The sequence below is a fragment of the Cloeon dipterum genome, chromosome X (genome assembly GCF_949628265.1).
Source record: "Cloeon dipterum chromosome X, ieCloDipt1.1, whole genome shotgun sequence".
In the NCBI taxonomy this organism is placed as follows: domain Eukaryota; kingdom Metazoa; phylum Arthropoda; class Insecta; order Ephemeroptera; family Baetidae; genus Cloeon; species Cloeon dipterum.
In genome coordinates, this window is record NC_088790.1 from 18250975 (window position 1) to 18264073 (window position 13099).

At 37.8% G+C, this 13099-nt stretch overlaps 1 long non-coding RNA gene across 1 annotated transcript; it reads left to right on the forward strand.

The window, feature by feature from the left end:
• The first annotated feature begins 3681 nt into the window (after positions 1-3681).
• LOC135946213 (uncharacterized) lies at positions 3682-5345 on the forward strand. Its single transcript, XR_010575497.1, has 2 exons — positions 3682-4762; positions 5186-5345. It is a non-coding gene; the product is annotated as an uncharacterized LOC135946213 (long non-coding RNA).
• The last annotated feature ends 7754 nt before the right edge of the window (positions 5346-13099 follow it).

The following is a 13099-nucleotide window of genomic DNA, read 5'->3' on the forward strand; positions in this document are numbered from 1 at the left end:
AGAGGAAGACGTACTGGTGCAATGCAGACTTGTGGGTTCCGTTTTTCGGCTCGCTGTCAATTTCTTAATGGAAAAGACCACTTTCCTCAGCGATCGCAATCAGTCAATCATTTTGGCCTCTCCGTCGCCATGGCAATGGAAAGATTGCTACAGTCTGATTGTGTTCTTTGTTTTTACTAATGGCCTCTCATTCGCAACAAGCAGGGCAGAACTGACACATCCGAATGAGGCCGAATTCGATATAAAAAGAAATAACAAATCAAGCGAAAGAAGAGAGTAAGAAATATACGCACTTTTTTGTTCCATGATCTAAGCGTTAACCTCTGTTAAGGAAATATATTTCATTCATAGAGAAACTTAGAAACTTTCGTAGCGTTGAATGAGCAATGAGGCATTACAGGCAAAGGGCCAGTATTTTTATTCAGACATTACAATTTTTTACTCAAAATTATTTGAACTGCCTTTATTATTTATTTAGCTCTTATGAAAAATGCAATAAAGAGTTTTCTCGGAATCTTGGTCTTTTCGCTTTTTAATATTCATGTTTGTCGCAGCTATTAGATGCTTTAAGTTAATATTGTAGTCAACGTCGACAGGAACAAAAAAGGTGTAAGCAATGTTTTAAAGGAAAAACGCACGGCAGAGGAGGAGAGAACAACGCAGAAGGACCCTCTCGGCGGTAGCGGCAGCAGTCTCCACTTCAAATTCCAGGTGTCAGCAGGAAAAAGACCATCGATGACACTTGACGTGCTTCGCAATCGACGGCATTTGACACCTAGAAATTTGAAGCGCCTCAAATTCGGATAGGTCAAGTGTTGCCACTTCAGGTGCAGTCCATGAGTGAGCCTATATGAATAATTTATAACTTATCAAAGATGATGTGAAATTTTAATTCACTTGGAAGAAAGAAAGAATTTGGCTCAATATGTATTATGCGTTCTTCAATTGTTTAACAATTTTACCTGATATCATATTTTGATTTTCCAGCAAGCTTTGCAGCAGTTCTCGATGTTAAATTTAATATGTTAAATATTAGTTTATGTCCGGAACAAATAGGTCTTTTCTCTTTGGTCATAAGTAACTATTATAGACCTGCACGCATACAATTTTCAGCATATCCTTGATTCATATTTTGTGCGCCTCTTCCTTCCTCTTTCTCGCATTTCCCAACGCCAAATGCGCGTTGAATGTAATATCACGGTGGTGTCACTCAACCAGCGCAATCTCTGCAGGGCATAAAAACTCTTTTTGGCGCAGCTTGAAACTTTTCGTTCGATCAGCAGAGAGTTTCTCTTCTCTCTTTTCGCACCACCTCCATTTATTTCCGCGCTAATCACTGTCTCAAGGTATAAATTAGACGCGCAAACACACACACGCCTGCTTCCCGTTCCATCCGCTCTTTAATCCTGGTTGAAAGCAGCCGTACCGCCCGCTGGCAGGTGAACCATCGTCTCAATACATAATCCGTGCTTTATCAACGAGCTGCGTGATTTGTGACTCTTTCTGGGAGAGCTGAGCAAAGAAGTAAGAGCCCGCACTTGAGAAACTGTATGCCCCAAAGAAATGTACGGGAAAATTGTAAATGTTCCGTTTGGAAAAAATGATATAATGGTACTTCAGATCAATTACATTTTTTTATCAATTAGATCTATTAGACTAATTTCATGAATTCTACAAAATCACTAGAATATATTCAGTTATAGGTTGGAAATTTTTTATATAATATTATATAATATTTTTACAATTGCTTGATTTCCAAAATTGCGCACTTCTTGATCAAGCGGCACAAGGTGCTAAAATTCGTGAAATACTCACATGAGAGACAATTTAGGAGCAAATGGTTCTTTTGTGCAGCCAATAAAATATTTTTCAATCTCGGAAATTTAAAAATATTTGCATGTACCTTCCGTTGTTTCTTTTTATTTCGTTTATATTAACATCAATAAAATGTTCACTCTATTTTCCCACACTTTAGTTTCTTGAATCACATTATATTAAATTCAAAATATTATTTTATTGCGGATCAGCAGAGTAACTTTACCCCATACATTCCCACTGTCAAAAGAAAACACAAAAAATATCATTTTACCTTGCCCATTCTCACTTTTCTCATTCTGTGGTTGTAATATCGGCGAGAAATAGCAAGCTTTAATTACTAAGCACTTGCATCTACAAATAAAATGCTCAAAAAGCAAGTTTGCGAGAGTGCAAAGTCAAGACCTTTTAACTTTGACCCGAAACTGCAGTCGTGTGTGAAGATTACACTGGTGGCTGGACCCGCAGTGGGCAAAGGCACGTTTGTAACGAGCGCCGGCTTGGCTAAAAATACACACCGGCGGCGACCAACGAGAAAAAGCAAGCATTAGGCAACCGGCTCGTCACCAGCGTCGGGCGGGATGCGGATACGCGCGTGCATTACCGCTTGATGGGGCCCAAACAGCCCCTGTGTGCGTGTCTGCTCAACGTCAGCACTAGGGTTGCCAAATTTTGCCACCGAGCACTGCTGTGAGCTCGTTACTTTGAATGTTAATTACTTCCTTCAACTTCCATTGTGCACAGAAATGTTCGCAATTTTCACCTTGTTTCCGTCAGGAAAAGAATTTATACGAGTTAAGAGTCCACGTAGAATCAGAATTATGGACATAATGGCTTTAAACGTAGATGCATAATTTATTAAACCTATATTGAACTGCTCAATGTTTTCGAGATATCTTCAGAAAGGTGACAAAGTAATAATTCACCTGAATTAATCATGGGTATTGACCCAAATTAAAAAATACTCTAATTATCGCGATACCAAGCCGTTGACTCGCATTGCTGAGCACATGCTTTGCGTGTACTTTGCAATGTGAGAATCTGAGTGATGTTTGGGGGTCGAGTGCGGGCTGATGCGCCAACGTTTGACTCCCTTTGCGTTGCAATGACGGATCCAGCATTCGTGAATTGATTTCACGGGACGAATGTCTAGCGTTTCAATAAAAGGACCCTGGTGCGGGGGCAGTAACAGGAGCTGGTCCTTTTCTGGACTTATTTTCCTCCAATGAGGCCCGTGGACCCATGTCATTAGTTCACGATGTTATTTGGACGCGGAATTTTCGCAAGTTGTTTGCTATCAGGAGGTCGCAGATCTCTAAAAGAGATGAACCTATAAAATAATCGAATGATTATAACTCTCATAAAATTATTGTAACGGGAATTTTTCTCAAATTCAACTTAAACTTTATTTCTGGCAGTGCTCTAATAAACAACGCCTTTTGAAGATCATGCCGAAAATCTATAAATCAAAATTATTATTTTTAATGAATGGCACAGAAACGTCAACTGCGTATTGAAAATTTAAGTAGCTGAACATTGTAAGAGCTCAAAAATATTATAATATAGATGGATGGCAAAACAAAATACGTCAATCTAAATTAAATATTTTAAAAAGTTGGTCATTCGTCATTCATGCTGGCAACCCTAGGAAAGGGCACGCGAGCCACGTGGGAAATGAAGGAACAAATGCGCTTTGGCCGTTTTAAGCCGCTTTGAAATATCCTCCTCGGGACGGATTACGCGGTCGCAAGACTAATTTGGCCTAATCAAATAAGCGACCAGAGGTCAACACAGCAGGCACGGATGCTTGAGCTGCGTGCCCCTTGATTGTTGCACACTCAAGTCGGAAACAGAGAGAACCCGCATAAAAAAATATAACCCAGGAATATCCGGAATAATCTTAGATTAATCAAAATTTACCCGAAAAAATTAATCCAAAAAAATGATCCAGGATGAATACTGTATTAATCGAGATTAATCTATGAAGGTTTAAGATCAATCTAGAGATTAATCTAAAAATATATCCTCAGATTATTCTTTGGATCATTCTGAGATTAATCCAAAAAAATAATTTTTGGAATTTTCTTAGAATGAATCTAGATTAACCTTAAAATGTTTTAAAGTTAATCTAGAGATTAAATTACAAGAATATCCCTAGAATAATCCCAAAGGGGAAATTTGAATATAGTTAATAGAATATCCCCAGATTATTCTATGGATCATTCTGAGATGAATTCTCAATATTTTTTTAATGTTCCTAGAATATTCTTTAAAAAACCCCTAAAAGAGAAGAACTTAGATATTTTTCTTACAATTAAAAACATAAAAATAAGTATGAAACATAATTTAATCAAGAAAATGAACTGCCATACTGTTAAATATTTTGAAATCGTTATCACAAAAATTATTTTTTCTCGCAAATATTTTTTAATTAATGCGATGGATTCAATTTTTATATTAAAACCTAACAAATTTTTCATTATCTTAACACAAAATTATGATGCCTTTATTTTTCAAAGTATCTGCCCAGATTAAAAAGGGTAAAAATCATAAATGCGATTGAATAAATTAATTTCTTAACACAAGGAGTCTTAATTAATGCTACCGACAAACGGGCCAATTTGAATAAAAAATCAGAAGGACAAAAAAGGGTTAAAAGGGCGATTTTAGTGTGCGCGTGGTAGCGGCGGCTGCACATGCATGCACGCACTTGCATGGAATGCCTGCTGCCTGCCTCTGTTGTGGAGCGGGGGAGGGGCGACGGGCGGTGGCAGCAGCAAGAGACTTACAAAATCCTGCTTCGCTCTCTTTGTCTAACGCGTCAACGGTCAACCGCCGTTCAAATCGAAGTTATTAACGGACGCAGGACGCCGGACGCCGTCAATAAGGGACATCACGGACGTCCCGCGGACTCGGACGGATGGCCTGGGATCTTACGGTTAACAGGGTAAGTCTCATTTTATAGATTAGCGTCCAAAGAAATTAGAACAGATCGCGCAACTTTGAAATCCAACGGATTTATGGTAAAATTACACTTTTCGCTGCTACTTGTACGGTTTTCGCCACCAATATTTTGATATGGGATCCTCTCCAGTCCCAAATGTTCTTAATTAGAACCTCATAAATAAGTTTGGGTGGCGGAAACTGTAAATCGGTGATGAAAAATATAATTTTTCCATGTAAATCGCGGTCGCTTTTTTTGTACGCTTACGAGAATTTGTATTACACATTCTGATTCAATTGGCTTCGCATGGAAAATGGAAAAATATTTTGCATGAACTTGACATACTTCTACCTTCCATTTTCCAAGCAAAGCTGATTGAAAAAAGCTTTTATTTATTTTTTTCTACGAGTCGCTCCCTTTTTTTAGCTTCAAGCCGTCCGCAGATGTTTTGCACGACGGGAAAAGATACAATCGTTTAAGTTCTGCAGTTTGGGCTTCAAGATTGGCGGTGCTGGCATCGAATGAGAGAAAATTTTGTACCTGATATGATGAAAAACCAATAAATTTTAAAAATTTAACTAAATAAGTTTGTAATTATTTAAGTAATTCCCAATTAAATCGCAGTTATAACATATTTTGAAATATTCTAGGAACAATCTGAAGTAATTTTAAAAATAACTTAGGGATAATATTTGTCACACTTAATATTGACCTTAAAATAATATTAGATTAACCAAAGAATGTTCCAGGATGATCAAAAAAGAATAATCCTATATAAAGATTTGATACGCTAAATATTAATCCCAGATCAATCCAAAGATTAATCCATAAGTATATTATGAGAATGTTCTAGGATCATTCTTTAGAGCTTTTTGAAACAAACCCCGGCAGAATAATCCTGGAACATTCTAAGGATATTCTCTTAAATTAATCTACAGATTAATCCAGTATCACGAAAAACCGTATCATAAGTTCATATATAATTAATTTTTTAGATTAATCCTGGGCGAAATCGGTATATTCTTAGAACATTCTCAGGTGATATTTTTTTATGCGGGAAGGGTTAACTTACTGTTACAGTAAGTGGTTCCGGCTAAATGTAGTTCAATAATCAATTTTTGCTTTTACGCAAAACAAATCAACCGATATGTATGACATTAAAACAACTTTGAGTGTATTTATATTTTTCTTTGATCCAAAATATTCAGAATCAATATGCTACACTTGACATAATTTAAGAATTGTATCATTGCTTATTGTTGATTCTGTTGGAATTGCAGTTATGTCTGCAAAATAGGTGTCCTAACTAATTTCAGCTTTCAATTTGTTCATTTCTTTGTTTAGCAAAGTCCAATTTTTCACCAACGCGCTTCTTTCTTCATTTGGTATTGATGGCACACTAAATTCATATTTATTCGTGAATTTGAATGAGTATCTATGAGTTAATTATTTAAATTATTTTTCTTACTTCAAATTAGTGCTTCGACTAATCTCTTTCGCAAATAAATATGAGATTCAAGAATTTTTTTTGGATATTTAGTCAATTGAAAGCTCGTTTGTAACTATCAGCTTTTGTTTTGCAACTTCAGAGGCTAGCATAAAAATACAAATAATTTTCAATGATTTTGGCTTATCAATATTTTTCTAGGAATTTACACCAGTTTATTCGTTGTTCCAGCAGGTTGTTTGAGATTCATTTACCCGGATCAAAATCAACTAAAGTAGGAAATCAGACAAATTAAGCTTAACAATTAATTCACACTTCCCTCTTTTTCCTGGTACCTCCTCTTAAAAGGCCATCTCAACCCCTTTGTTTCTCAAGACTGCCGGCAATGCTTAATTCAATCTACTCCACTCATTTTATTGCGTTACCCCAGAGTGAAGAACGAACGAACCTGCTCTTTTCCCATCTCAGCAACAAAGGAGACTGCAAACTCGCACAGCAGTCTCTCTCTCTCTCTCTCTCTCTCTCTCTCTCTCTCTCTCTCTCTCTCTCTCTCTCTCTCTCTCTCTCTCTCTCTCATTGTTTTGATCTTCGCTAACAAGACACGGGACGACGGGCTGGTTTATTAATTAATGACACACGCTCCTTCTCCTCGAATGTACATATACTTCGTAGGCAATGCTTTATTATTGCTGCAAATTGACTGCAAAACCGAACCGGCTCGAAGATAAACGAGCTTCATTTTGAATAATGTATCTGCATCTTGAATCTTGAGAGACATGCTTTCTCGTTCGCTTAGCTAACGCCTCTTTGACTGCGCAGTGTGTCAAAGATAAAAGAGACGTGCAGCTGCACCAGATGGGAACACAGCGCTAATAGATTAATCACAAGGGATAAACGGTTATTAGTTCGTTGTAAGATAATTATTATTATGGAATTGAATTTCCTGGTGAAACAGTAATCACGACTTGATAGAAACCAGCTAATGAACTTTCCAGGGACAAACAAAAATAAAAAAGTTTTAATCAACAGTCGTGAAATTATTATGTGAATCATGTTAATTTTATTGCAAATTAGCCGACTTTCTTATCCACTAAAGAAAAACAAGTAGCTCGACCAACCTGCATGCTCAGACGCTAATTAAGTTGTGCCGGATAAGAAATTACTCTTTGCGTTTGGTGAGTGCTGGAAGAGCACCAATATCTAATAATCACCCTGCTCCTTTTCTTCTTCCAGCAGCTGCAATCCGCGAAAGTGCGTGGGAGAAAAACGTAATGTGGGTCGGCTGCACGGAAAACTCTGCCGGTGTCGTAATATACGCGAGGAAAACAAAATTTCCCTGCTAAGTTAGAGATATGGGCACACTTGAATTGAATCGGTGGAATATTTTTCCTCGGATCGCCCCTCTTTTTAATAACTGCATTTTATGCGGGCGCTCGTAAAAGCATAATCTAACCTCCTCGGGCAGCTGGAATCGAATCGGCGAAAATACGATCATTTTTATCCTCTCCCTCCGCGCAGACAAAAAGTTTGCCAATCGTCGTAAAAGCAGAGGTTGGCGTGTTCGAATTACGCCTTCAGATGAGAAATTTCACTGTGAATGACACCATTATCTTTAAGGTCGCGCCGGCGTTAAATTTTATTAACTCCCGCGTGTGCGCTAGTGCGTTCTTCGGGAGCAAATTTTTCTCCCTGGGAGTCCCGGTCCCGAAAAAATGTTTCCTCTGTTACCGGAATTTCCTGGTGCCCTTACCAAATATTTTTCCCGGGAATTCCCGCTCCCGACTCTTATTTCCCGATCCTTCCCGCTCCCGATTTCCCGCCAAAAATTTTAAAATCGAAAGTAGACACCAGCAATGTGCGTTGATAATTTTTAATTCTTAGCTCGCATATTTACAAATACAAACTTACTATGATCTTTTATTTTTCCGTGTTGAAGTTATAAATTATACTTTTCTTTGATAAAAAATCCACGGAGGCAATTTTTACTGGTCAACGTTAAATACTAAGTTTTAAATAAAATTCAATTTTCTGTAGATGCAGAAATTAGTAAAACTAAACCTAAAAAACTGCATTTGATTTAGATCAAGAACTTTTCTCCCGACTATTTTAAGTGGCGTGAATCATCAATGAAAGAAAATTCTGTATTCTGTAACATTTTTAGTTGTAGTGAATGACAAAAATGAAATATTACAGCTTGAACTCCGCAAATTGAAATTAGGACAGTTCATAAAGTTATCAAACCGTGAAAAATATCTAATATACAAAACATTCCTAGCAATTTTTTAATCATTCTAGGAAAATTAAAAGCGAGTTGTGAATGTGAATTTTGACTAGGTTCCCGGGAATTCCCGCTCCCGGCAAAACTTTCCCGCTCCCGTCCCGACCGTGGCTCCCGCCTAAAAATTTGGGTCCTGGCGCCGGGAATTCCCGGGAGATTCCGGGAGTCCTGAGACATTCCCGTCCCGGCGAACGCACTAGTGTGCGCACAAGGCATCGGCACGTTTGACGAGCTGTCGATACTTTTACAACATACAAACAGCAGTATAAACCCTTTAGGTGCGTCTTCAAACCTGACTTGATTTGCCTACGTTAGAGCTTGTTTATCAAAAAAGAACAACTGCAAGATCCAGAACAGGTGTTATTTTTTGGAACTCGGATCTGCTCAAAATGACAATAGACATCTTAAGGTATAGAAATACTGATTTCGAAAATGGAGCACTGAAATCACAGAAGCCCCTTTTATGGGAAACCGTTCGAACTATTTTTTTTTTAATTCCTGAAAAAATATGTTTCTCTAATACAATTTCCTGCCCAATTCAATATTGACTGTGATATGTAAAAAATGTGTAAAATAAACTAGTTTCTTGTTGCTTAAAAATCACCGGCTTTATTCAACTTCAACTTTAGCTTTTGGCAAGTCTTAAGAACAAATATTTTTTCTTGGAGGCTAAAGAAAAGATTACCCGTGAATAGGGGCAGCACAAGTAGCCAAAACCTCGGTTGAGATAAATCATTCAAGCCCAAGAGAAACCTGTTTTTTTAATCTCACAGTATTCCTCAAGTGAAAATTAATAAAATAAATTTTAAGAAATATGGATTTTTAAACTCTAAATGAAAAAAATGTGTAGGGAAAGCTGACCATTTTTATTAAAAAAAATCTACTCTCCGAGGAATGCAGGGAATTTCCAAACCCAATTTCCCCCTGTCGATGCCCAAAAAGTGGTGTGCTGATGATTTATGCTCCACATAATCGTCGGGCACAAGCAAAAAGAGTCCATTATACACCGCAGCGCTTTCAGAGTTTATCTAAAGGCGCATAATTCACACACACGGCGCGCCGCGGGCCGCGTTTTCCGTGGCGCGCGTATATTTTCGCTTTTGTGGACTGCGACGGGGGCGTGAATCGGTCGTCAACGGCGCACACCTGAGGATGCAGGCGGACAAAAGCGGCCGAATCAATGGGACACGCAGGGAGAGAAAAGGGAAGGAGGCCGCACGCTGCGCGCAAAATCAATGACCGCCGGTCGTGGGAATGAACCTGTGCGCTATGCGGGGCAAAAATTGTTGGCATGCCTTTCCAGGAGAGAGAAAGAGAGAGAGAGAGAGTGAATGGATGAGCCCTGTTGGAAGGGACGGCGGGCACACAGGTGCGTCAAAGCAAAATGCGTGTCAATTATGAGGGTATTCACCGTGTGCCCTCTAGAAAGGGAAATTCATTTTCAAATCTGCGCTGCGCACAAGAGGTGCTATTTAGCTGGGTCAAATTTGCAATTACGCTGCTGCTGAGGACAAAATTACTAGAGACGTCAGGTTGGGGCACATTAACTGTGCTTGAGATCAATTCATTATATTCAATTAAATATTGGTCCATGAGTTAAAACTAATATGTCATTTGACTGGGGATTTCTAATTGTATGATAAATATTATAAAGAAAACAATTTTTATGGTGGGCTGGGAAAAATAATGCTGAAGGTTTTTCAAAATAATGTGTCTCTTTTAAAACAAAATTTTGAATTTTAAAAGCCAAATTATATTTTACATTTTCCGATCACATTTCTCGCCAGCAAAATAAAAATTTAATGATTCCATTTTTCATTGAAATATGAGCTTGAAGGTCCATATTAAGATGAATTAGAACGTAACCTTTTGGTCCACAACTTTTTCAAAGCTCTGAATTTTTGCTGAAACGTTTTAAAATTGTTGGATCCGATTCATACTTATTTGATGCTCCAAATTAGGTCAAATAAATTGGTTATGTTTTATAAAGATAGTATTAAAATAATTACATCGCAAATCTATCATATTTTCTAAGCATATAATATTCCTCTTTTCCCATTTTCTTATGTTTGATTAAATGGTGCAGAAATTCGAATAAGAATTACCACCATTCATAGTAAAATCTAAACTCATGGTTGCAGTTTGGCCTGAAACCCTGCTCTGCAACTAGAAAAGTCACATCGCAGCACAAGAAAATCTTAAGATTGCTGTTTTAAATTGTAGAATCTAGAGCAGTGCTGCTTTAATTTTGCTGTTTTTATTTCAAGTCGCTCAGCATGCTAAACATCTTTGATTCGAAGAATCAACAGTTTTAAGCGCAGCACCATGTCATTAAAAGCACGCAAGCTCCGTAAACGCTCTTAAAAAGCGTACGCACCATTAACGAGGCGTTTTACAAACCCAAGGCGCACGAGCTCCAGCTTGCAGTCGCTGCTTGACCCCCTTTCCATCTGCATCTGCCACACGCCGACAAATTTAATTCGCGGGACACTCACCAGCAGCAGCGACTGCATTTCATTCCACCCCACCCCGTTCCTTGCTCCAGCCGACGCAGCGAGACATTTAATTTTATCATCCGCGCACCGCTGCCGCTGTTGTGTGCAACTTCCAACCCTATATACGCACACACGCACACACATATTAATTCCGGGCTGCGTTTGCACCCCTGCTCCAGTCGTTTGTTTGTTTCTACTTTTCCTTGCTTTACCGCATTATGCTTCCACGGCAACCGGCAGAGTGAGAGATAAAAGGGGCTAAATCTCGCTTTCGCATGTAGGTGTTAACTTAATACGCAATGTCACCACCTTGGCAAGGCGTTGATTTGCACGGCCCTGTAAAAATGGAATATTTATTTATAGAAGAGTTAACACACAAGCGTGTTAAAAGATTTAGCAGTGTGCCAAATTAATTGAATCTGGGTTTTTTTAATAGATCCTTTCCATACTCTTGTTGAAAACAACACAATTAAGCCGATTAAACAGTGTTAAAACGTTTTTAGTAAAAAAGACACGTGGGAAAAATCAAGTTTTGCTCGTATGAGGAAAAATTGACTAAATTTAAACCAGATAATGTAAGGAAAAATGGAAGTCAAAATTTGATTATTTGCTAGTTTTATGGCTCATATTTTTGCAACGTTTAAAACAAATAATCTTGTCTTCTCCATATGCAATTAAAAAACTTGATATGCTTTAGATTCACCTTTCCCTGTTTATTTTTTAGTATAGCTTTTATTTAATTTTTCTGCTTCATATTTCGATAAGACACCAAGAGAAACATAATTTTTTTTATATAATTAAGGATTCGATGATAGAAGAAGAATTAAACCGCGAACTCTCCCTGTTGTGCAAAGGTCATAATATTTTAGAACTGCAGTGAACGGAACTATAGCAGCAAAAAATATGACCTTGGACCTTTCAGTCACGAGGTATATTTGATTTATGAGTTCTAAAATTTAATTTCTGCCTCAAATTGTAATTTAGATCACAACAAATTTACTGCACACTAAAGGGCTCAAAAATGTTATATTGTGCTCATGATATGCAATCGAAATTCAGTTCAATCTTATAAACAAATTGGTGGGTTTGGATCATAGTTGCCTCTATGTGTTGACCGGCAACAAAGGGCGAATTTAACGCTGAAAGCTTTCACAAACAAAACATAGACGAATAAAGAAAATCATTCTTCAAATGCAAAATCGTGAAAGCAGCCAGATGGAAAGCAGCGTCGACAAAAGGCAAAAATCGTATAATTTATCACCGTGCGAGCACACTGCTGAATGCTCCGCGGTTCACCGATATCAAGCTTCTGCTGAGCGTATACGTAATATTTTCAATGGCCGACCTCGGTGGTGGTAAATCATCGCTCATTTATTATTTACACACGCAGACGCAGGAATAGATATCAAGACGTCCCGCTGCGATTCGCTCGCCGCGTGTATTGCGGTCGGCCGCCCTTTCTCGCGAGCTTGTTGCATTGTGCGTGTGAAAAGGGTCTGTTTCGACTTTTTGTCACCCGTGATTGCCAGCGAGACCTCCCTGCTCGACGTTTTCCATTCATCCTCGTGCGCATTCAAATCGTCTCTGATAGTCGATTCTCAAGCGGCAGATGAGACGATGAGCTATGCTATATCTTTTTCAATAAAATGCATGCGATCGTAACGGTGGATCTGTGTGGTATAGCAGAGATATTCTCTTCACTCCAACCAAATGGAAGGCGCTGAGTTTACACAAAATTTCCACTTCATTGCAATAAAAATGCTGCCCATACTGTTTAAAACAATTCACCTTAAGAACTTTGAATTAACAATGAAGACTTTTATTGCGATAAATTTGTTTTGCAAAGGTTTTCATAGTAGTTTGGAGTCTAATTTAAAACAAATTTGATGTTTTTGTTAATTTTTATTTTAAATTGCTCCTAAAAATTACTTTTATATATTTATCTCTTGCACTTCTTGGTTTCTGAAGCATAAAGTCACACTTTATTTGCTAATACACAATTTATTCTTAAGAATTATAAAGATTAAATTCAATTTAAATTATTAATTTATCAAAATAGTCATCATGAGTATAAAAATTAAAATAATGGAAATCAGGTTTAGATCTTAAAATTCACTTGT